At 39.2% G+C, this 26,685-nt stretch overlaps 1 protein-coding gene across 1 annotated transcript in view; it reads right to left on the minus strand.

Moving 5' to 3' along the window:
• Positions 1-25,677, minus strand: part of MID1 (midline 1) — a 249,045-nt gene extending 223,368 nt beyond the window's left edge. The window contains exon 1 of the mRNA XM_072994376.2: positions 25,372-25,677. The gene's annotated coding sequence lies outside the window, so the exon portion shown is untranslated. The remainder of the gene's footprint in view (positions 1-25,371) is intronic.
• Between the last annotated feature and the right edge of the window lie 1,008 nt (positions 25,678-26,685).

Genomic DNA, 26,685 nt, shown 5'->3' on the forward strand with positions numbered 1-26,685 from the left:
TGTTTCATTTCAGCAAAATGACCTGCACAAACCAAACTGCAAACTGAACCAGAAACCAGCCCATTTCGTGGTTTTGTTGTTGTTCATAGTTTAGTTCATGCTCATCTCTATACAAGACACACTGAAGAGAGATTAGTAAAATGGGTTCAATTATTACCGAGTCTTTGCTTAACATTCACCCAGTTTATGAAAGGGCTATTGGTGTTTCTCTCATGAACCAAATGATAACAATCATGTGAGGAAAGAATGGTTTTGGCTTTGACCTTGGACAAAGAGGCATGCTGTCAGAGAACTAAGAGCCGACAACTTCAATTTCCTGATTAGCCAACATTTTACACATTAAAACACACATACACACACACAGCGCAGTGCACTGCAGCCTGTCCTTTTACATGGTGACATAAGATGACCACACCTTTACTTTAATGCAGAGTGGTTTTAAAATATCCACAAAGCCTCTTGACTAGAAGAGCAACTGCTGTCTCATAGGCCACATTTATTATTGCAAGGCTGGGAATTTAGATGTATTTCAACTCCCCCTACTGTGCTGTTGCATTCTGCTCTGACTCATTTCAAGAAGGAATTCCTTGTGGTTGCCAGTCTGAAACAAGAAAGACAAAATTTGAGAGATGGTTTATACACCAGTGCTAGTGAGAATGCTTTCCATGCAGAAAGACCAAACCTTTGAATCTTCAGCAAAAGCCTCTTAACCAGACTCCTTGGAAAGTCACTGCCAGTCAACATGCAATTTTTAATGTCATGCTACTCACTGGTTATGTTATCCATGGCTGTTGCTTTAACCAGCACTGTCTCTCACACAGAAAAAACGATGGCTTGCTTTCTCCATTAAAATTTTACTTCTTTCCTGCCTCTTTTGTCACTCCTGTTTTAGGGTGGATAGATGGAGAAACAAACCAAGGACATGCCATTATTCTGGGAGAACCAGCCTGGACCGTACACTCCATGTCGTCTTCTACAAGGCACAGTGGGGAATTACACATTCCCAACATCTCACTCCACATCTAGGTGCTCCATCTCTGTGAGCTGTTCTGCCAGAATTGACCACTATAATATGTGACATTCTAAGTGTTACCGTATTTTACCATGTATAAAATGAAACTTTTTCTTAAAATAATTGGAGGAAAAATTGTGTGTTGTTTTACACATGGAAGGAAGCAGTTGCACACGCATGCGCGCTCAGGTGCCTCTTGCTGCTACCGCCGCTGCCCAGTTGCCTCTTCCAGAGCTCATGGCTTGTCCCCTCTGGTGGCCCCGAGGCAGAAGCAGCAGGAGGTGAAGGAGCATTCACACGCGCTCGGGCGCCTCTTGCTGCTGCTTTCCCTGCCCACCCTATCACCCACCTCCCATGGGACTGACAGGCTGAGTTCACATCGCTGCCTTGTCCCCTCTGGTGGTGGAGGCAGGAGGAGGCAGAGGCGGAGGCAAACAAGCACTCTTGCATGCTTGGGTGCCTCTTCCTGCGTCACCAGATCACCTCCTCCCACAATCTCCTTAAGGCAGGGGACAAGGCAGCGACCTGAGCTGGAGGTGAGCTCCAGCAATTGGCAGTCACACTGGAGAAGGTAATCTGGAGCTCACCTCCAGCTCAGGTCGCTGTCTTGTCCCCTGCCCTAAAGAGATAAGGGCTGCTAGTCGAGCTCATCTCGCTGACTGGATAAGCGAGGCTTCAAATCAGCAGGCGGAACTTTTCCGTATAGTCCGCAACGTATCTGGAATTGGTCTAAGTGATGGGCCTCCTCCTAGTATTTCACCTGACCAATTTGCAGCATTTTAAAAATCAAAAGTGGAGGCCCTCCTTTTTTGGACACAGTGGATCGAGCAGAGATGTCCAGCGCTCTGCCTTGCCCGGTAAGTCTCGATCTCTTTCAGCCTGTGATGCCAGATATTGTGGACAAAGCGATAGATTGCTGTCGAGCTACCACATCATCTCTTAACCCTTGTCTGGCCTGGCTAATCAAAGCAACAACTGAATAGGCCACAGCAATGCTGTTCACCCAGCATTTTAATTAATTACTTTTAATGTTTTAATTGTTTTAAGAAATATTTTAATATATGGTATTTTATACTGTTTCTTAAAATGTTTTTAATGTTTTTAGGTTTTAATGTTGTACGCCGCCCAGAAGCCATTGGCAATGGTGCGGCTAAAAAATATTGTAAATAAATAAATAAATAAAATAAATAAATAATTAATGGGTCTTTCCTTGAGGGCAGGGTTTCCTCCACCCTCAAGGAGACACTCATTAGGCCCATCGGAAAGAAACTGAATTTGGCAGAGGATGATATTGGCAATTATAGGCCCGTCGCCAATGTTTCATTCATCAGTAAAGTAGTTGAGAGGGTGGTGGCGTATCAGCTTCAGGCTCATTTGGATGAAACAAATGCCCTGGATCCGTTCCAGTTGGGCTTCAGGCCGTGCCATGGTACAGAAATGGCATTGGTCACCCTGTTAGATGACCTATTGAGGGAGGCCAACAGAGGGAAAACGTCCCTGTTGGTCCTCCTCGATATCTCAGCCGCCTTTGATACCATTGACCACGGTATCCTCCTGAGGAGGCCTGGCATTTGCCTGGCTCCAATCCTTCTTTGAGGACTGTCCTCGGAGAGTTCAGCTTGGGGAGGGGGACTTGGCCCTGTGGAGCCTCAATTGTGGAGTTCCACAGGGTTCGACCCTCTCCCCAATGCTGTTTAATATCTATATGAGGCCGCTGGGTGGGGTCATCAGGGGGTGTGGGGCATTATGCCGTATGCTGATGACACTCAGCTCTACATTTCCTTTTCTCCAACCACAGGGGATGCCATTCTGCCCCTTCAGCGCTGCTTGGAGGCTGTACTGCAATGGATGCAGGAAAATGGGCTGAGGCTGAACCAGGACAAGATGGAGGTCCTTAGGGTGGGTGGCCCCACCATGAGGGGTTTGGGAAACTCCTTCTCTTTTGGGGGTGGTGACTCTTACTGCAAAGAGTGAGGTTCAGAGCTTGGGGGTACATCTGGACCCGGCGCTCACCATAGAAACTCAGGTGGCATCAGTGGTCTGTTACGCATATTTCCATCTTTGGCAGATTGCCCAGCTGCGTCCCTATCTTGATGTTGGAGTGCTCACCACTCTGGTCCATGCACTCGTAATCTCCAGATTAGACCACTGTAGTGCACTCTACATGGGGCTACCTTTGAGATTGATGTGAAAGCTCCAAATGGTGCAGAATGCGGCGGCCAGACTTCTCAGTGGAGTGAGGAAACAGCAACATATCACTCCTACCCTGGCTGCCTTGCATTCATTGCCCGTACGCTCCCACATTGATTTCAAAGTTTTAATGATTACATACAAAGCCTTAAATGGTTTAGGGCCTCAATACTTGAGGGAACGCCTTCTCCCACCTAGATCTACCCATACCAGTCAATCCAGTCAGGAGGGGTGATTGCGGAGCCTAACGCCGAGGGAGGTCCGGAAAGAAAAAACAAGACACTGGGACTTTTTGGCAGTGGCTCCTTCTCTCTGGAACAAACTCCCTTCTGAGATCCATTTGGCCCCCTTGCTGGGCATTTTTAAAAACCAACTTAAGACCTGGTTATTCAAACAGGCCTTCCCTCCAGGCACTATTTAAATTTCTTCTTCCCATCTTGAACTATTGATTTCATTGTATAATGCTGTAAAACTATCATGATATATTAGCTGTTTTTATCTTGTATGTTGTGAGCCTTATATGCCAGCCATCTATGTCTAGATGGTAGGCATATAAGTGCAATAAATAAATAAATAAATAACCTTCATCTAGAGACAGTGCACATCTCCAGTTTTTATTCAGTTCATTAACAAAAAACAATCAAAGGAAAAAAAGGCTCTCAAAACAGTTTGCAAACAACAGTAGAAAGATATTACCTGCATTCAGATTTATGATCTAAAATAAAATACATGATGGATAAGAATAAGGAAGGGGAAGGAAGGAGGTGAAAAAGCAAGCTTACCCGGGTTCTGTAAACATATAACCGGGTTGTACGGGTGATCATTTAAAAAAAGAAGTACTGCAGAATGCACAAAAAATGTAAAATACATCAAAAAGCTAACAGATTTTTGGGCAAGGTTTGTGTTATTCTATGTTTGTTATTATTTTTTTAAAAAGATCTGTCTTTGATACAAACATGCTATGAACTACAGATATGATTCTGATCTAAGATATTATTAACTCATATTTAATAAGATGTCATCTTCTAAACAAACTTTATTTAGACTTCAGCTTGCCCAAGCTTTAAAAAAGATTTTGTCTCTAGGCAATACATTAAAAGACAGTTTGGAACAGACATATGGAACTCCAGTTGTCTCTGATTACTGACATTTAAGTAGCATGGTTTGATTTAATTTTTACAAAATAGTTTTAAATGCAGAGCTTTAGCAGAATAATTTTTTAAAAAATTGAGCTCACTATTGCTGAAAATAACCTACTTTAATCATGTTAGCAGAGGCTGAAAGAGATGGTTGGCATTAAAAAAAGGAGGCATTTGCCAGCATTTATAACATAACAATATCCCGTGAGGCTGTATTATTCAAATGGTAAATGTGGAATAAATAGTGGCTATTGGCTATCACTTTGTACTGATGATGATGATGATATCAATGGAAAGCAGTAACAGAGCAATGCCAAAACGTTTTTGGTGCAGACTGATGCCAAAAGAACGTTGACTTTGTGCTTCCTAGCAGAGCTACTGAGTGTTGTTCAATGCCTTTTCAGACAATCAAAACCTTTCCCAAGTAAATAGTTGCACAGAATTTTTGAGGACCAAAGTACACACAGCATCACATCATTAGAAAAGGAAATCCCTTAGTAATGAGAACCTGATTGGCACAGCAAGACACCACTTGCAGTTTGAAAATTAGTTTGCTCTGTCTTGCAATTGGCCCTGAGAAGAAAAGTGCATGCTTCATTTGCAAGTATAATTGCTCAGTCGTGAAGGACCATCTGAATTGCACCTCTGGAACACAAAGAAATATCAGTTTGTATTAACGCAATATCTGTAATCTGCACAGCATGGCCCAAGGTGTACAGTTCATTTCATTGTTCATTGTTGCTGAAGATACCTTAACAGTCCTATCATTATTGGTGAGTGCTTCCTCTCCAGTTCCTAATGAACTTATTAATTGCACAAGTTGGTGCAGTTCTAAAACATATGGGGTAATCCCTCAGTTTCAATATCTAATGTTTTAAATCTGAAATTTTTCCCCAGCTGAACTTATAAGGAAATGTGCATATTTTGATGTGCTGTTATCAGAGCTTGAAAGTAACATGTTACAATCAATGTACAGTGAAGTGTAACTGCTTACCTTTCTAGTAACAATTAAGGTGACTAGTAGTAACAGAGTTGATTTTCAGGTGTAATACAGTAAATAGTATCTGAGTTCAATGAACAAGATTGTTATTTTTAAAAGTCATTTTAGGTACTTATTGAAGCCTTTTGACATGAATTTTTCAGAATTTATGTCATTCTCTAATGAATCTTAGATGGAAAGGGATTTTTATTTATTTATTTATTTATTTATTTATTTATTTATTTATTTATTTATTTATTTATTTATTTATTTATTTATTTATTTATTTATTTATTTATTTATTTATTTATTTGGTATAAGGAAAAAGCAGTATCAGAACTGGCCTAAAGAGGAAATCAGAATTAGCTATGAGGGGGAATATTTACCTAATTTTTCTGGATTATTGGTAATAACAGTGGAACATGTCAATAACATGCAATGTAAGGAATTACTTGTGTGCAGTTGTGGGTGTATGTATGTATGTGTGTGTGTGTGTGTGTGTGAGAGAGAGAGAGAGAGAGAAAGAGAGAGAGAGAGAGACAGAGACAGAGACAGAGACAGAGACAGAGACAGACAGAGAAATTGAGAGAGAGAGAGAGAGAGAGAGAGAGAGAGATTGCAATGTACTGTATTAAAAAAAACAAACCAGACAAAATTGTCACCCATCCTAAATAAGATGTTATTTAAATGCATGTTGTTTATCTCAACACCCAGACATTATTCAAGTAAGTAGTTACAGTGAACATTTACAGTACTATATGGTGTTAACATCAATCCCTTAGCTCTTTCACATGTAAGGATCTCGAATGCAAAACATCATGCCTTTCATGGGATATTAAGGAGATTAAAGAAGTTCCTGACAACAAAGTTTCTCATTCCATTTTCTTCCGAGCATCTGCCTGTAATCTCTGTGGAGCCCTGGAAGCCCCAACATGGCATGAGAGCATAAGGGCTGCTCAAGGGACAGGAAGACCTCCTGGAATACAGCCATACTCCAGTTGGAGGAGAAGGTGACAACAAACATAATTTGCCTGTGATCAAAGGTACAGTTAGTTGTAACTACCTATCAAATACAAATGTCCTCACTTTTGATGAAAGAGATGAGTGGACGCATCAAGATACTCCATCAAAAAACCTACCAATCATCATCATCATCATCATCATCATCATCATCATCATCATCATCATCATCATCATCATCATCATCATCATTTTAAAAAAGTAAATTCCTTCAGCAACCCCCCTGTATTTTGTGTAATAAGGATGCTTTGTGTGTTTTTGTATTAAAAATCTTCCACAATTGGTCCAAAATTTGAAAATGCACAAATACTTGTAATCGAATTCAATGGAAAGAAAACACATGACTTTTTCATTTTCACCTGCAAGAGTGAAATAAGTGAAGATTTACATTCCTAGTTAGTTCTGTTAGCTTCTGAAGATAGTTCCTCTACCTAGGATGGTGAGTGCTATTTGATTTTGGGTGATGTACTCATGTGCATTGACAACATTAAGAAGGGTGACTATACAGGAAAGTTTGTACATGAGATCCATTTTATGCAGCTCAATATAGAAATGTTCAAGCTGTGATGTAGGGGAACCCAGATGATCTTCAAAGCCTTCAATCACAGTCAGAGCAGACTTAGGGATGCAAGTAATACTTGAAATACATGAAGACTATAAAGACCAGGGAGCTCCATTCCCAAGTGAGGGCAAAACAAGGAACAAGTGGATTTGATTTAAATTGCAATTAAAATTCAAAAATTGGATTTTTTTTAAAAAAAATAATGTTTTTTATTTAAATCAATCTGATTTTTTTTTAAAAAAAATCATTGATTTTTATCCACCCTGGCAAGCAGCCCTCTTTTTTGTTGTTGTTGTTATGAAGGTATTTACAATTTGAGCAAATCATCTCTGCAAATTGTCCTTTCCCTTTGAGAAATAAAGCCTACACAGAATACAAGGAAAACAAACCAACAAACCACCAGCTGGATGATTTAAAAGACAGAGACAACACCTCCAGTGTATCTAATCCCCATCAAGCTTGATTTTCATTGTTTGTGTTACAGGATTTTTTGCATTATATGTGTAATTTGCTTCATTTGCCAAGGGTGTCCCAAAATACCTCACTCTCTAGTGGGGTGAGCAGAATAATTCTGCATTTCCTTGTCCCTGTCTGCAAGGGTCTATATCCCTAAGTGCACAAACTTCTTTGGAGCACTGCTTGCATTCTAACGCTAAACATCACCTGCATCTGCACAGAAGTGTTGACAATGTGTTGTCAGGTCCACAATGCCAGTTCAACAGACCTGGAAAGTTTTCCACATGAACTGACAGGGTTCATTGGCAGACCATCCAGCATGGAATATGTTCCCTGAAAGCAGAAAGGAGGAAAGCCACTGACCCTAACAAGACCACTTCTGAAATGTGACCCTGTCTGACTTTGTTTTTGACAGATGAAAAGGGGCATCTGCAAGACACCTTCACAATTGTCTTACTATATTTACTCTTAAAAACCCAACAAGCGGCAACTTATTGGGAAAGTTAGCCCTCACTCAAACTTTTCTAAAGTTATTGACCTCAGAAATGCTGACTCATGGACGTGAGGTAATGGAAAGTATCACAGAAAATCAAATCAATCCCATTTCCCTTCTTCATGGTCCTGTGCTGCTATTTTTTGTCTGTTGCTCTCTCTCTCCTCTTGGTTCACTGACTGATTTTTATCCTGAATTATCCAGAACCACAATGTTGGTCCCTAAAGCAAGTACATCTGAAGAATACATTGTAAAGAGAGGCATTGATCTACACAAACCACAGTAATTAGTGACTCAGTGCTGTGGTATGACCAGAGGGAACAAGCCGCTGAGTATAGATTTGTTGATGATAGCAAGTCCGTGCTACTTCCTAAGCCTCCAAACCAAATTCAGGTCATTATTTTATAGTCACGCAACCAACATTTTACACACTCCAGATAAGGCCAACATAAAACACTTCTGCTTACATTTTTTTAAAAAAAGGAATTGTTTATTTTTCTGGAGGGATAGCCATGTTGCACCAATATTTAACTCTTTTTTCTTCTTTCTTTCTTTATTTGCTCTATTATTGTATGTGTGACTTCTTATTGAATGCAGACTTCTATGTGTTATATTCTTATGTTTTACTGTATATATTTTTATTGGAAGCCGCCCAGAGTGGTCGACCAGACCAAATGGGCGGGATATAAATAAAATAAAATAAAATAAAATAAAATAAAATAAAATAAATAAATAAATAAATAAATAATAAAAAAACATCACTAAGTTTTGCAGCACCTTAAAGAGTGACAAGTTTTATTTGTCATAAGCAGGATCGACCCCGCAATTAGCCAAAACAGAGATGGTTGGTTCAGGTGGTGGAAGGGTGGGGTAGTGAAGCAGTACAACCCTAGTCGCGGCACACTAAAACATCCAGACCTTCCTGCTTCAATCTGCCCTGTTCCATTTGGTTCCATGGATACTAGTCAACTTTTTCAAGAAATCCTGATGGCAAGGATCCTTGCAAGGCCCCGTCAAGAAATCCTGGCGGAAAGGACCCTCAAGAGGAACTCGGCAGTATGGTCCTCATAGGTGCCCAGTTGGACTCTTTGCCTCACCACTCCTATCAGTCTGCTCTTTCTCAGTTACTTGCTCCCAAATTATTCCTGGGTGTTGACTTGTGCAGAACCGGATAGAGGATGCTACCATCTTATCTAGATCTTGAGATGTTTAATATTGTCAATATGCCCAACCATCATCTGCTCTTCTTGCCTAATGTTTTCCTTCTCAATCCTCCAGTTTCATCTTTCTGCTGCTTCCCTTTTCTTGACTACTTCAGACAGACTTGCCATCATCGACTTTCACCCATGAAATTCTGAAATTTCCAGACTCTGAATCTATACCATTCCCTTCCTCAAGTCTATTAGGATGATGCAAGCAAGAATTTATGTATGTGCTATTTAAAAACTCCAGATCCAAGCCTGTCAGATCACTTACATGATAGCATTTCCAGTATTGGCTGCCTACAAGTCCTGAGTGATAGCTTATGAATGTAAAATTGATGTTAGTTCAGCAGAACTGAAATTATACTAGAACACCTCATTTTTGTTTACATGGAAGAATTCCATTGTATTTTTCACCGGATTGGTCATTTTTGCAAGAAATGTGTCATTCATTCATTCATTCATCTGCATCAATACACCCTTCTGCACTTTAAATCTCCAACTAGATTGCATCCCAGATCAAAATAAAAATTCAATATTATCCCAAAAGCTGATTATGTGATCATAACAAATACTATTCTATCAGTAATGGCACAATATATGGGCTTAAATGCAAAACAATTCAAATTTTTGTCCTTAATTCATAGAATGAAAATACGTCCCACATATTTTTGTTCCCCAGGTTCACTACCTTTAAAAAGAATGTCATTTCTTTGAAATCTTTTTGACCATTGTTGTGGAAATCACTGTAGTAGGGGAAGAGTAGCCAAGTTGTTTCCCCTTTCCCCCCTCCAATCCGTTTACCTAATCCTTTTTAATATCATCCCTCCCTCTCTTCCTCTTTATCACTCCCTACCCTGCATTGCTTTGTCCTCACATAATTCAAGGTCCAGCCTACCATTCTTGTCATTCTTTCATCCCTTCTTCCTGGCCCTTCTCGAATTTCCTCTCTATTTCTCACCCTCCTTTTCTGTCACACCAAAATTTGGAAGGAGCTAAGTATGTGCAGGGAATTCCAGCCAAGCATCCTGCTGCAATTAGGGCACTTTCCTTGAATGAAGATGGGAACTGATAGTGTCTCTAGTTGTTTGATCAAGGAGAAGCTGCTGTACTGCAATTGAGACCAAAAAGTCCAGTTATCTGGCTTGGTAGCCTCTTAGTACAGTGGTTAAACTGCAGTACTCCGGTGAATACTCTGCTCATGACATGAGTTTGATACTGAGCTGAAGTAACTGGCTCAGGATTGGCTCAACCTTCCATCCGTCTGAGGCTGGTAAATTGAGTACCCAGCTCACTGGGGAGGGGCAATGCGTAGCCAGCATAATTGTAAACCATCCAGAGAGAGTTTTATGCACTATGGGGCAGTATATAAGCCACACTTTGCTTTCTTCAATTGAAGAAGTGAAGGACAATTTGCCTTTGAATTGGCCTGAAGAAAAGCAATGTGACACCAAACCTCAGATCACCTTCACTACCTTCACTTCCTTCCTTCACTTCCTTCACTTCCTTCCTTCCTTCCTTCCTTCCTGGCATTGAGAGGGCAGAGGAAAGACAGACTATATTTTTTTTTGATGGGCAGGCCATACCTTGTAACTTTACTCTGTGGTGTTCCTTTTATTTCTAGTTACAAGTGCTTTGGGAAGGAATGTAGAAAAAATATTAAAAGCAGCTGCAATGTTTGCTCTGCCCTCTGTCTGACTTGTAGATGCTCCTGAGAGGGGACGACCTCTAGCCCTCAGTGTTGATTGGTGAGCTGGCCCTTATCATGTAGCTCCGGAACACAAGGACCATATTGTCACTATTCCAGCTGGTGGATGTGAAGTACAGTGGGGTCTCTACTTAAGAACGTCCCTACTTAAGAACAATCCAACTTAAGAACAGCTCCATTTGCTAAATTTTGCTTCTACTTGAGAACAGAAATCCAAGATAAGAACAGGAAAAAAAAAACCTTTCCTGCTCTTTTTTTAACCTTAGGTCATCTTAGGTTAAAAAAAAAAAATTCTCCCCCTAGTGGTAGAGTACATATTAACCAGCTTTGCATTAGTTCCTATAGGAACTAATGCTTCAATGTACGAACACACCTCTACACAACAACAACAACAACAACAAACAGCCAGAACGGATTAATTGGTTTTCAGTCCATTCCTATGGGAAATTTTGCTTCAACTTAAGAACGTTTCAACTTAAGAACACCATTCCAAAACGGATTAAGTTCTTAAGTAGAGGTTCCACTGTAGTTTCTATGGACGGAAAAGAGCAGATACAGATTAAATGGTTTTCAATGCATTCCTATGGGAAATGCAGATTCAACATAAGAACTTTTCAACTTGAGAACCACCTTCCAATACGGATTAAGTTCTTAAGTAGAGACTCCACTGTATACCTTTGGTACTTCCATCTGCTCCATCTCCTCAGGTACCTTCTTCATGGATTCTTGGTACAGTGGGGTCTTGACTTGAGAACTTAATCCATATTGGAAGGCAGTTCTCAAGTCAAAAAGTTCTCAGGTCAAATCTGCATTTCCCATAGGAATGCATTGAAAACCATTTGATCCGTATCTGCTCTTTTCTGTCCATAGAAACTAATGGGAAGCTGCTATTCTGCCTTCGACCACTAGAGGGGGATATTTTGTTTCTTTTTTTCTTAGGTCAAGAAAGGTTCAGGGAAGGCAGGGAAAAGACAGTCCAGGCAGTACAGTACCAGGCAGTCTGAAGACTGTCTCCCAATCCACTCTCTAAACGCTGGGAGGAGTGAGGAAGCAGACAGGCACCCTTTTCACTGGCCAACAGTTAACTGAAAGTTCAAATTTTGCACTTTCCCTGCCTCCCACGTGGTTTTTTTTCAGTTCTTAACTCAAATCTAAGTATGTAAGTCAAGTCAATATTTTCCTATGAGAGCGGTTCTTAAGTCAAAATGTTCTTAACTCAAGCCGTTCTTAAGTCAAGACCCCACTGTACAGGGAAAGTACCAACCTCCTGCTTGACCCAGCATGTGAAGGCAGTATACAATAGGAGCTGGAGAAATCTCAAGAACTCATGCAAGAAATCTGCATTGAGATATTTGTCCAGCCCCCTGTTCTACACTGCCTATTGTCATGCGTGTGTTCACTAATGCAAGGACTTTGCATGGATTTCCTCTGAATATATGCCTCTTTTTTATTTTCTTTGTTTTTGTTTGGAGTAATGATCTGTAAAATTGAGAATACTGTATCTTTGTTCAGGGATTCATTTGGAATGTGTGTAAGAGGGTACATCCTTATTGAAACACAAAATAAAACAAATGTGCCCTCATCTATACTAAAAGCTCCATAGTGCATCCCCTCCTCCCATCCTTGGCTGTTACAAAAGATGTAAACCTCAATTAGCTTAAAGAGAAGCATGCTAGAAGCAAGGGGTGATACTAGTGGTAAAACAGGATAGCTAAGTCCATGATCTAAAGTTCCAGAGAGATATATTCTTGCTTTCTTCAAGAGATAATAAGAATAATGCTAGAAGTTCTTTGATTTCTAAGATAGAACTACATCAGGAAGCAAAAATACATCAGTCCTTCGATCTTCATTATTCCCTTTGTTTGTTATACTTTTTTTCTGGGTAAGAAGGTGTATGTTTAAATAAATAAATAAATAAATAAATAAATAAATAAATAAATAAATAAATAAATAAATAAATAAATAAATAAATAAATAAATAAATAAATAAATAAATAAATAAATAAATAAAATTGCAGAACTTATATCTATTCTCCACAACTTCTAAAGTTACTTCAAAACATTGTCTGTGATCTTGTTCATAGTGCGAGTCCAAGCCAAACTTTCCATCCATGATTCTCTGGTAAACAAAGTGCTACTGCCATAGTTCTTGAGAGCACGTGTATGTGCGTATATGTTCTTGAGAATCATGGCTGTGGTAGTTTACAGTATTTACCAGGAAGGAACAGGCAGAAAGTTATGCCTGTGCTGATGCTATGAACAGAATTTCAGCAAAAAAGTTAAAATGAATTACCAAAGCCACTACATTAATAAATGTTATAGTTAACCATAACTTCTTTTTTAAAAAGTAAGTACATAGTTGGTTTAGTTATGTTTTTTAAAAACTGAATGCACAAGCTGTAGTCCTGTGTTATGAAGCATGCTCTCCTCCCTCTATCACTGCAGTCCCTTAGTGCTCACTACAGAGCATGAGGGACCAGCATGGAACACAGCCTGAACCACCACTTGAAAAGTATGATAGTGTTCCTCTGCTTTTTGTCAGGCCACATTTTTGTAATGAGAAAAATAACTAAGAAGTCATAGCTACACCACGTTGTCGTTTAGTCGTTTAGTCATGTCCGACTCTTCGTGACCCCATGGACCAGAGCACGCCAGGCCCTCCTATCTTCCACTGCCTCCTGGAGTTGTGTCAAATTCATGTTGGTTGCTTCAATAATACTCTCCAACCATCTCATCTTCTGTCGTCCTCTTCTCCTCTTGCCTTCACACTTTCCCAACATCAAGGTCTTTTCCAGGGAGTCTGGAAAGATGGCCAAAGTACTGGAACCTCAGCTTCAGGATCTGTCCTTCCAGTGAGCACTCAGGGTTGATTTCCTTTAGAATTGATAGGTTTGTTCTCCTTGCAGTACACCACAAATGGATTCAAATAATCCTCATCATTACATTCATAATGTAACACACTTGCACATTCATTATCAGAAAAAAGAATTTGCTATAATCCACTTCTTATCTGCCATTAGTTACTCCCAAACCATGATCTCCTTCACTACAGCGTACCCACAATCTCTGTCCAAGACACCTGATCAATCTAGATTAATGGAAATGATACCATATTGCAAACAGAATAATGGTTGATTTTGAGCAGTGTAATTGATTGATATTCATATAAACGAATCCAGAAGTATATTAATTTGTGACACTGTTTGACATTTTGGGCTATAAAATATAACTTTATCAATGTATGTTTTAAATATCTAGGATAAAGGAGATATGTATACAAAATGAGAAAATATAGGTGAGTATTAGGGGTTCTCACCAATGTTACTCTGCTGTACATACTGCATTTTAAGATGTTGTGGAAAGGCACTTTGGATTTGAAAATCCAGCTGTAGAAGTTGGATAAACACGCTCTGACACAAACATCCAAGTACCGTTGTGTAATCATATTTTATAACAAAAACAAAGCATGTCGAAACATATTTTAACGATGGGGCTAATTATTAAAAAATAGAATTAGTGCTCCCAAATCTCCTATGAAAACATTACTACATGATAATCATTTCAGTCCTCAGGGGAATTGGGGAGACTTCAGATAACAATTAAAGGTTAGTCGATATTCAGTTGGATTGCTACACCTGCCTTTCCCCCAATTTGAAATTGGATCAGTCAACATCAGTCTTCATCCTCAGGAGTTTCCTACCCATGCACCCACCCTGTTAGGAGAATAGGTGACTGCGTGAAGGAGAAAGGAAATGTGAAAATTTCCTTCTGTGAAGTTTCTTATGCTGACATGCTGCGATCCAAGCCTTGCTTCTAAATGGAAATACAGTGGTGCCTCGTATAACGAGTGCCCCGTTTAACGACAAATCCGCATACCGATGCGGATTTTGCGATCGGAAAAGCGATCGCATAGCGATGTTGCCTATGGGGAAAAATCGCTTTGCGATGTTTTCCCCATAGGCACCATTTTCCCCCAGCTGAGCGGCGGGAGCCTCAGGAAATTTTTAAGGTAAATATAACTTTGTATATTGAAAATACAAGAAACATTATTTTATAATGTCTTTATTCTGGTTATTTACTACAACATCTTCTACTCCCCCTCTTCTATGCCTCAATACTTTTCATTTTTTCTTTGTTGGTCCTACAACATGTAATTACTCTTTTGCATGTTGTTCAGTAAATTAATGCCATTTCCAGATTAGATATGACTCACTTATTTTTAACTAATTAGTCTGATATCTGGATGTGAATGAAATATAGAGAATTAGTCTCATACATGATCACAGCAGCCAGAAAAGGAAGACAACAGCAAGCAGGATAAAATGAAATGTAAATTATTTAAAACAGACCCCTCTCATACCAAAACCGGTCTCATGAGTAAGAGAAAAAGGTTTTTATCATTTCTGAATAATTATGGGAATAGTAGGAAGTTTGACAAACAGAACATAGTGCCTGTACAGTATTTAGAACTTCATGCTCTTTTATTTTAAATATTCTATATATTTTAATGCAAAGACAGGTGACATTTTATAGACCACTAAAAATCATTATACAATAAATGAGCTTTTGTGGATTAAAATACCACTTCATCAGGTTTGTACCAGTGTGAAGAACTTAAATTCCAAAACCTAAAGTCTAAACATGCATGGTAAAATGGATTTTAAAGTCTTCACACTGGTACAAACCTGATGAAGTGGTGGTGTTTTAATCTATTAAGGCTTGTTTATTATATGATGGTTTTTAGTGGTCTAGAAAGGTATCACCTATTTTTGCATTTGGATTTTTATTTATTTTGACTACACAGCTACCCTTTACTTCAACATATATTTTAAATATACTTTGTGTGTTATATGTATAGTTTGTACATTATGTTTAATATGAAAGCAGTTGCGGAGATTCCTCAAAGTAGGTAGGGAGATAAATTTTGTGTCAGATACCGGCATTGCTGTAGAGGAATGGAGGACACAGTCTCCAATTGAAGGAGGCCCTTGCTTGATCATGTCCGACATTTTTCATCCTGACTGGAAGGGGCTCTCCAGACTGGAGTTACTCCAGCTTTATTTGGAGGTGCCAAAAGTTGAAGTTGGGACCTTCCGTGTGCAGCATATATAGTATGCTGTTACCAGTGAGTTTACCTGGGAGCTTTTCATGCCATTTTGATGCTGCTGAACCACTGATCTTGAGTCCTCTGTATTTCAAATCTCTTAACACACTAGAGCCAGGGTGGGCAAAATGTGGCCCTCCAGATGTTGTTGAACTGCAACTCCCATAATTCCTAGCCCACTCAGCCAATAGTGAGGAGAGTTGGGCCTAGCCCACACAGTGAGGAATGTTGGGATTTGCAGTTCAGCAACATCTGGAGGGGCGCACTTTGCCCAGGTCTGCAGTAGAGAGACATGGAAGGAGAGACTAAATCCTGCTGTAGAACTGTGCTCTGCAGCTGCTCTTCCTAATCAGATATTGCACTCAGTTAATGAAACCTGGTATCTTTTTGTCTGTTTCCTAGCCTACCTTAACACACAACTAGTCCTTCTACAGTCCCATCTCTTTCTCATGCATTGTTATATATTTTGAGTTACTGTCTAGGGTATGCCAGGCAATGTCAGTATTGGCAACACTTTATCATTTCCAGAACTATTATGCACATCTATCTATCTATCTATCTATCTATCTATCTATCTATCTATCTATCTATCTATCTATCTATCTATCTATCTATCTATCTATCTATCTATCTATCTATCTATCTATCTATCTATCTATCTGTCTATCTATCTGTCTGTCTGTCTGTCTGTCTGTCTGTCTGTCTGTCTGTCTGTCATCACAGTACATGGCTAGTGATGACAAGTAGTGTAGTTTCCAAGAGTGAGAAAATATATATTAGGTGTTTATTTTAAAGATTTGTATCCTGCCTTCAGGGCGTTGGAAAATGCTTCTGAATACGTTCGTTCGTTCGTTCGTTCGTTCGTTCGTTCGTTCGTTCGTTCGTTCGTTCGTTCGTTCGTTCGTTCGTTCGTTCGTTCGTTCGTTCGTTCGTTCGTTCGTTCGTTCGTTCGTTCGTTCGTTCGTTCGTTCGTTCGTTCGTTCGTTCGTTCGTTTATACATACCCTGCCTATCTAGTCATTTCGACCACTCTAGGTGGCTTACAACATAAAGATAACAAGTTCTAAAAAATTTATAACAATTAATTAATTAAATGTTTCTATAAGATGGGAAAAATAAAAATAAATCAAATAAAGAGGGAAAAAAGAGGAAAGAGGACAGAAATTAACTGGAAGGGAAGGCCTGCCTATACATCCATGTTTTTAGTTGGTTCTTAATATCCTCATTCCTCTGTACTGGTCAGATTCAACAGTGGTGTGAACTGTGTAATATATGCCTACCAACTGTCTGTTGAAGATGAGGTGCTTCCAAGAGGGAAAAAGATAGCAGTCACAATTCAGTGTCAAGACGGTTGACAGTATTTCAAAGCCATACATACTTTCATGAGCTAGGCTTGATAGTAGATGGACAAAATCAGCCAGCTTTGGTTCCTCCCATATTCAGATTTTTTGCTTTCAATTTTTTTTCATCCTGAATTTGAAGTTTTGGTAAATTCTTATAAATAATAAACCAAAACAAACATCTCACATATTCTACATACAGTGGGGTCTTGACTTAAGAACGGCTTGAGTTAAGAACATTTTGACTTAAGAACCGCTCTCATAGGAAAATATTGACTTGACTTAAGTACTTAGATTTGAGTTAAGAACTGAAAAAAACCCACGTGGGAGGCAGGGAAAGTGCAAAAAGTGAACTTTCAGTTAACTGTTGGCCAGTGAAAAGGGTGCCTGTCTGCTTCCTCACTCCTCCCAGCGTTTAGAGAGTGGATTGGGAGACAGTCTTCGGACTGCCTGGTACTGTAGTGCCTGGACTGTATTTTCCCTGCCTTCCCTGAACCTTTCTTGACCTAAGAAAAAAAAGAAACAAAATATCCCCCTCTAATGGTTGAAGGCGGAATAGCAGCTTCCCATTAGTTTCTATGGACGGAAAAGAGCAGATACGGATCAAATGGTTTTCAATGCATTCCTATGGGAAATGCAGATTTGACTTGAGAACATTTTGACTTGAGAACCGCCTTCCAATACGGATTAAGTTCTCAAGTCAAGACCCCACTGTATGTGCTTAAAAGTTTACAACAGCAGAACAAAATAATTTACTTAAATATAAGTAAATACCATATTTTTCCAATTTTTAGACTAAATATTGAGGGTCATCTTATACACAGAAGTAACCTGAGGAGAGTACAAAAAAAGTGGAGGGGAAAGCAGGGATAAAATTGTTCCTGCAAGGCTTTAATCCCTGCTTTCCCCTCCACTTGCTAATCCTTAGCAAAAGGAAAGCAGGTATCAAAGCGCTGTGGGATTCCTTTGATCCCTGCTTTCCCCTCTGCTTGCTAAGTCCCAGAGGGCTTAACAAAGAAGGGGGGAAAGAATCAACGCAATCCCGTGGCTGTATAAGGGGGAAAGGAATCAAAACAATAGTGCAGTTGCAGGATTGCTTTGATCCCTTTCCCCCTCCTTTTGCTAAGCCTCGTGGGGCTTAGCATGAAGGGAGAAAGCAGGGATCAAAGCGATCCTGCAGTGCTTTGATCCCTTTCCCCCTACACTTGCTAAGCCCCACTTAGATTTCTTAATTTTGGGTTAGAAAAGAGGGGGAGGTCTTATACATGGGGGCATCTTATACATGGAAAAATATGTATATACAGCATCAGCAGAAGCCCCAGTTAACATTTTTAAAAAAGCACCATATGCAGACCAGAATAAATGTGTTCTCAGTAGAGCATGGTGGGCTGGATGGTTACGGGAGCTATAGTCTCAAAAAAGTAACTTTTTCAAACTTCTGGCCTTAAGCAGTATTTTCAGAAACCAGCAATGATGACTCCATAAGTAGTATCCCCAGGGAGAGCATTCCTAGGGTGGATTTTGTGTCAAATTCTATCAACAACAAAAATGTCTTGCAATCAAAGTTCTTAAGAAGTGCAGAACTCAACTCCCTTGCCTTTGTTTATTCTTTTGTGTTTAGGTGTGGGTTCTGCTGGGGTGAGTAATTATTTCTAAATGGATAATCACATTACTATTTTAGTGCATAAAAAAGTATCACGCATAATCAGCTTATTTCCCTTGAATGTGTCTATTCATGTCATTGCCATAGGGTAGCTATTCCACTCAATTTCTCCACATTTTATTTAATGAACAAATCACACATTCCTATCAAATGCCACTGATTTATGTCATGTAGAAACAGATCTGAAGAAGTACGGATGAAATAAGACAAAAAAAAAAAGATGTTAGCAATCCAACCACTGTGGTAAAGGATGTAACATGATGGTATTTCAAAAGCAAAAGTGTATCTTATGTTGAATAGGCCAGTCATGTTTGAAATACAATTACATAACTCTGTGACCAACAGAACATTTTGGACTGCTTTGTGGCATTTCTTAAGATCAGATTAATAATTTACATAACAATACATAAGAAGTCTACTGCTGGTACAGGTTAGAAAGTGGAAGATTCAGAAAATCAAACTTTGACATTACATAATAAGGAGGTAATTTTTACTACCACATAATTTTTACTACCACATCTTCAGGTGAAAAAAAAGGAAAAGAAAGGAAAATAGCATGGAGTGAAAATACAAAGAGAAAGCAGTATCATTACTAACTTTCTTGCATCCATACTTTAAATCAAACCATAATATCTAGGAAATGTTTCTAAGAAGGGCAACAATATTTAGCCATAGTTAGACATTCTAGCAACATACTTGAGGTGGGAGGGATGAGAAAACGAAGCACTTCATTCTACCTATTTGTTCTCCAGCTCTGTGAGTGGAAAGGTTAATCTCTGAAGCCAGGGATCTTCTGTACTTATGTAGGTTCCCTGCACAGAGTAGAACCCTGATAAAGTATGTGTCTACCAATACAAAAACTTGAAATCTATGGTTAATTTTTGAGTTAGGAGTGCCCTATTCTATGGGGAAAGCCAACATCTTACCACATAATAAACTCAATGCTGGAAGTGAATAATAAATAATGTTTCTATGAATTGTACCCAATTCACTAGTGAATGAAAGGTTTAAGCTATTCAACATTAAAAACATTAAAAGCACCTGAGGTTTAGATGGCCTTTCTCTTTGGAAGCCATAGTTATATCAGAGTCATAAATGGGATGAGGGGACCAAGATTATGACCCAGTACACCAAATTTAAGAGGTGGAAACATATACTCCTGCCTTTAGGACATCTACCATTTCTAACTGTTGTGCCCTGGGCCATAGGAGACAATTAACAATCAATGTGGCCACCACAGAATCAGGCCTCCTTATACCTCTCTCTCTCTCTCTGTTTAGACCTGTGTCATGTAAACAAGCTTAATTAACAGAGCAGTGAACCAAAATCACTGGTTATGACTTTGAGGTATACATAGTTACTTAGGGCCCATCTTAATAAAGTGTGTGGCTCAGACTGAGACATGATGGAAGAGGGGTCCCTTTTCTCCATAGATCTAGAGCCACTCTCTCCAAGCTGCCATGCTTGTTTAATTTTTTCTTTAATGTAATCTAGATTATTTTGATTTGAATTTCCAAACCATAAGGCATCTCCTTTTTTCTTCTTCCTACCTCTCCCCCTCTTCCTCTCATGCCTTCCTGATTCTCCATCCTTCGTCTCTTTCTCTGCCACAAGGGGAGGTAGAGGTAAGGCTCACCGCTGATGTCAGAAGAGTTCAAACTGCATGCTTTGTAGGAACTGGGCTTGTTCCAGATAGAGAAATGGGACTGAAACATTTAGGGGAAAAAATGGGCTAAAAGAAAAACAGCTATCAAGTGAAGGAAAATAACCCTGAAGTTAGAAAGAAAAGTGGAAGAGATCTATTCACATCTCCAGTAACTAATCCAAATTTACAGGCAATGGAACCACCTCTTTAACACGTGTGGATGAGTCCTATTAGATGACTTAGAAAAATGGTGTCCTGAGTGTATGTATCAGCTATAAAAGTCTGTTGGAACATGGCACCAGAACCCCGCACATCACCTTGATAGGTAGAGATGGTTTTCAGCACCATCGCAATATTTTGTTTCTTTGGGTACAATGAGCAAACTCAGTGGATTGAGACTAAGAAACTGGTTTCCAAAACTAGATTAACATTTTCCTCCATAGATTATATTACAGATCGGAAATAGCCTTTCTGCCAGAACTATTCAAAACCATCACAGCAACTTTAATGTTTCAGTGCTTAGGTAAATCTCATTTTTAAAAAAGTATTAAGCTTTATGGAGGGAAGCTATCAGGTTTACATGATTGAAGAAACTGCATTCCCATAATAGTCTCATTAGGCTATGCTAGTTGCTTTCCTCGAAATGAGGAATAAAACAAGATCCTATGACCTTAATTCCTGCTAAAATAGAGTAGACTGTGATTTTATTTTCTGAAACTAATCTTTCAGGCAAAAAGACCAGGGTAATGTTGACAATTGAATTACAGGACATGCACAGTATAGAATTTGGAAGCTTCAACAATCTACATTAATTCACACTGACTGACTCCACCCATCAACAGGATAAGGAGGACACACATTTTATTTTATTTTCACACACACAATTGTTTACTAAAATGTCGCTTTGAGGATGTCATGGGTCTGCCAAGTCATACATTCTCAGATGCCTGGTTACAAACAGCTGTTTTCTTCTAATTCCACAGTGGTTAAAATGAAAGGATTTGAGTATCAGCGAAAGAGCTTTTCCATGTACAAGGAGTGACAAAGGAGTGACAAACAACGTGTGCTTCCTTCTTTTCACCATTGTGACATGACATTCAAAAGAGGAAGTCACACATCCCTTGTTGGGGGTCTCTCACACACACTCCATAAATAGAAACATCTCACCCTTTGAATGGTGCAGCAGAAGAAAGAAGGATATCCCAAGTTCCCACTTACAGCAACTTGCAAAAGTTTCACACCTAAGTGGCTGTGAAAGGATTACAAAGAAATACTTCTAAAACTTCTTTGAATACTCCTCTGAAATAATCAATGTTTTTCTTCAACTGTCTTAATATCTAGCCTACTTAAGACACCTAGTGGCTAAACATTTGTCAGAAACTGAAGCAGCTCAATCTTTAACATACAATAATACATACATAATCTTTAAATACAATAAATAAATAAATAAAAATTTAACCCCCAAATGCACCTCAATATGGCTTTATACATAAATGGCAAAGTATTATAATTGTTATCATTATCATCATCATCAACCACACACCTTTCTATATACTGAATCACAAATATTTTAAGAAGCACATGTAAAGTAATTTTCGCAATACTATAACGTATATGATAAAATATTATTTTAACAAGATCAGCTGTTGTTCCCAAACTAATTTGACAAAAGCTATGCAGCAGCAGATATGTTGACAAATCATGATCCTGAAAAGGTTTGCTGGAACAAAATTGTTTTCATTTCAGAGAAAGAGGGGAAAAAAACAGGAAGAAAAATTATGTTTCAACCCTTGGCTATTGTTCCTGATCACCTGCCTCCCTGTGGTCTGGTGATAGAAACCTGAAAGAGGGATGCTTTGATGTGACAAATATCCCAGGGCAGGTTTACACAGGATGATGGGATTCCTGAGACATTCTGATCCTAAACTGTTCAGGGTTTTGAAAGCCCAAATGAACATCTCGAACATAGCCTGTCATCAGTGAAGGGAATAGAGAATCAGTGTAATAAAGTTTGAACCAGGAAGTTTTCAAGTGACTTTCAACAACAGACCCACACAAATATTCCGGTAGTCTAAATGAGAAGTGCCAAATATATGATAGTTCATGTCTGATATTTTCCAAGAAAATCCACATTTAGGAGTATAAGATGAAGTTGTTGAATAGCACCTGTGATCACTGCCATTATTTGACATTCCAGTATAAATCTGGCTACAGATCAACTCCCAATCTGCTTAATACCTAATTCACAACCCCCAACCAAGTGCCCTTTTGTCTTATCATCCATATACTTTCTTAGCATCATACCATTCTGTCTATAACTGCTGCTAGATAATTACAGCCACAATTCCCAGCCTGAAAGACACCATGACGTCCTTATACAAAACCAAAATATCTTAAACATGTTTCTTAAAATATGAAAACACAAGTCCTGTGTGTACCCTAGAGTCCAAACGCCTATGACCGCTGTCGGTTTTCTCCACCATGCCTTCCCTGCTCCATGAGAAGTTCGGTGTAAATTCATGCATTTATGAGGTACAGGTAAAAGGGGCAGTGTCTCATGCTGTTCCTTCGAAGCAAAGTGATGACACTGAAGATGTTTCATTCAGCCACAATAACTAACATTCTTATGATGTCATATTCTCAAATGTTACCCTTTCCGCACTCACCCAACTTTTCATTCCCCCCCCCCTTACTAGAAACTCTGGATTCCTTCCAAGCTGAGATTTTTCAAGTTGTTGAAGCACCTTAAGTGCTCAGATGAAGCCAGCATCCTATTTGATAAGAGCTACTGAGGCTGTCCATCATGCACTCAGCCATGAACTCATCCATAGTTGTGCAACTGACCACATGCCCAATTGTGCAGCCAGCCATGTGTCAGACAGTCTGCAACAATGTTAAAATCATTTCAGTGACTGCCCTGAAACACACTGTAAAATCCAAAAAATTCTTAGCCATAGTGATGTTATCGGCTTTGTGATTATGCTGGATTTGAGTCAGTTTAATACGTAATTTCTCTGCTTGCACAAACTAACACAGCTATCCCTTCTATAACTAATTTCTCAATATTTCAGGTGGTCACTTTGCTATTGTTATGTGGCGTCAAGACATAACCAGCTTATTGCAGTGCCAATCTTTTTTTTTTTTTTTGAAATTTCAGATGTTGAAGGGATAGTTTATTATTGCTGCTGCCACCACTGCCACCACCATGTGAGTTTTTGTGCCTGAGTGAGAATTTGAACTCAGGTCTCCTGTGTCCTGAGTTCAAATTAGATGTGATTACACAGCAAGGAAGATGTGAATTCACTTGCATTCTATGAAGTCACACCAGGGAATTTGGGTCTGTGCGATTTAAGTGGCCACACAGAAAACAGGAGAGAGCCCTTTTGGAGGAGATGTTATTTGCTTGCAGGATAGCCTTGCACATGGCACCATTAGAAAGAACTGCCTCCCAAACAATACAAGGGTTCCTACTTCAGTTTCCTCATGCAGTGATCTCATTACCTTAAAAAATAAAAAATCTCACTCAGTCAGTATTTTGAAGCCCTCTGTTCTCAGGTTCCAAGTTCTTTCCTGAAGGCAAATTTCATTGCATTAAGTAGCATTTTAGAAACATAACATTTTTATAAATGGCAACTGCTGAACGAAGTTTTATATTATGTGGTTAGTGATCTCTCTGCCTTGCCAGTAATTCTAATATGATTTTCCTATTCGACACTGAAAATAAATTGCATTTATTTTGTGTAAATACCTAGCACATGAAATAACATCCGTCTTTTCATTTAATCTGCCCAGACAATTAAATCTCATGAATGTCTGCTTGAAACCCCACTGAATGACCCCCATTGCCAGGTAACACATCCATAGATTGCTGCTTAAGTAATTCAGCTACTTTGCACCAACTCCTCCAGGGAAAGCATCCATTCATTCATGCATTCTGAGTTATGAACGTCAACCACATACACCCACACAGGAATAAGAGAATATATATAAATGATATAAATTCATGATTCAGAATTCCAACTTTCAATCACTACTCCACAATTCCATGTCTTTTATGTATCAGATATCTTAACAAAGCATTGTTTTCAAGAATATTATTATATTGTGAAAGGTATAGTCCTTTTCCACTCGTTTTAAGAAATGAAAGTCTGCAGCATAGATTCCGATGAAGTTTTAAAAGATTTATAAACCTTCAGAAATTTCCAGCTCCTTTAAAGCCATGCACCTGTTTTGATATACTTTTTAAAGACAAGGAACTCTAACAGTGGAGCTCTGGACTAAAACAGTTTACAAATCTGTCCTATCACTGGTCTTGACAAATCAGATCATGTACTCTGGTTTTTAAAATTAATAACTTGCTTGCTTTCTGTCAGGTAAGCAGGAAGCAATGCTATTTATACAAGACAAGAAAACAAGAATTGCACTCCAATAACTGTATTTTGGTGTTCTTTCGATACAAGGAAAACTCCCTTTGAATCCCAAACCTGAAGAAGCAGATAATATGAAAATTGTTGCTCTTGTTTTGAACTTTTACATCTTGTGCACATTTCCTCCCCCTTCCCAGGTGCATCGCTCTTGAATCCAAGAAAAGAAAGTTTGTTGTGTCTTTTGGGAAAGAAAAACACAGCGTAATTAGAAGCACATGAGGTTTCCGAGAAGCTTCAGCCATGGACTGCCGCACAGCTGGGGCTATGCACAGCAACACCAGACATTGCGAGGAATTACTTATAACATACATAACCCACTTTAGAAAGAAGGACTCAACCACTGCGAGAAAAGGACCCAGAAATTTGACATTTCCCCCTCCACATTTTGAAAACAAAGATACTACACTAAGCTCAAAACCATGAAGATCTTACCTCCTCCTCCATTGTTGGTTTGTTTCCTGCCAGTTGATTCTGTTTCTCTGGAGTTCTGGTATGAAAGCTGTGTGGAGAGCTCCTGCAAGCTAAGAGGGGGCTTTTTTATGTGCGCCTGGCTAGTGTTGTTTCTCTTAGGACCAGTTGAACGGTTTGCAGTCAGTTCGATTCAGGAAGCTGTGCTCTGTCCAGCCTACTCGTCGCTCCCACTCTGCAGGGTGTGGGCTGCTTACTTTTCTCTCCAGGCAGCTTAAACACCAGCCGGGCTGATTTAGGTCTAACAGGTTCCCTTATACACATAACTGTAAATTGCATTCCTGGAAGGGAGAAGAGAAAGAAGAAGAAGTAACTTGAAATGATTTACAATTAACTCAAGAAGTGCCAAATGATTCATAGAGTGCAATTTGCGTGGAAGCTTATATACAACCCCCCTTTCTTCCAAACTTTTCAAGAACTTTGAGTTTGATCCTTGAAATGACTCTTTCCTTGAGGATTTTTTTTCACATCCATATTGGTTGATGTTAAGTATTGTTGATTGATGTTAAGTATTTTATAAATGTGTCCCATTGACTAACAATATCTCAGCTGCTGGGAACAATATCTCTCTCCCCAGAACCAGTTCAACTTGTAGAGGAGACATTGTAAGGCAAAGCAGGAACTAGAAATCCTGTGCCCACAGGAATCATGTGCCTGTGCTCCCAGTCCTATAGCCATTACTCTCTGAGGCTTGTGGAATGTTGTCAACCTGGGAGTTCTAAAGGTGAAAAAATCTGTGCACTTTGCTGAAGCATTTGGCTATGTAAAGTCTGGCATCCTTTTTCCTGCTGGCACTCAGATCCAAAGCTCTGCAAACATGTTGTGAGTTTGTTTCCCAAATATATCCCCTGGCCTTTTAAAAAAATGCTAAGGGAGGTGATCTGGGAGTTAGCAAAGATTGTCACTGGAAACCAAGGTAAAAATCATGCATTCTATGTGAAAAAAGACAGGGATAACAATCAACTCATTTGAAATGTGTTGTTGGATGAGTGCCTTACAGATACCATTAAGAGGCAGAAAGGCAGAAGAGTGGTTGATCAGTCAAGTCAAGCCTGAACTCTCACTGCAGCAAAAATGAGTAAACTGAGGCTCTTCTAACATTCACATATACAGTAATAAGAATACAGAACTGACCAGAAAAGACAATGTTAGTGAAAATAGTGGAAGGGACAGTAGGAAGAGAGAAGACCTAATGGGAAACAAATTGTGTCAATAAAGGAAGTCACTGCTGGTAGTCTGCAAGACCTGAGCAGGATTTATTGAACAAGACAGTTTTGT

This window comes from Pogona vitticeps, chromosome 3, assembly GCF_051106095.1.
Source record: "Pogona vitticeps strain Pit_001003342236 chromosome 3, PviZW2.1, whole genome shotgun sequence".
Classification (NCBI taxonomy): domain Eukaryota; kingdom Metazoa; phylum Chordata; class Lepidosauria; order Squamata; family Agamidae; genus Pogona; species Pogona vitticeps.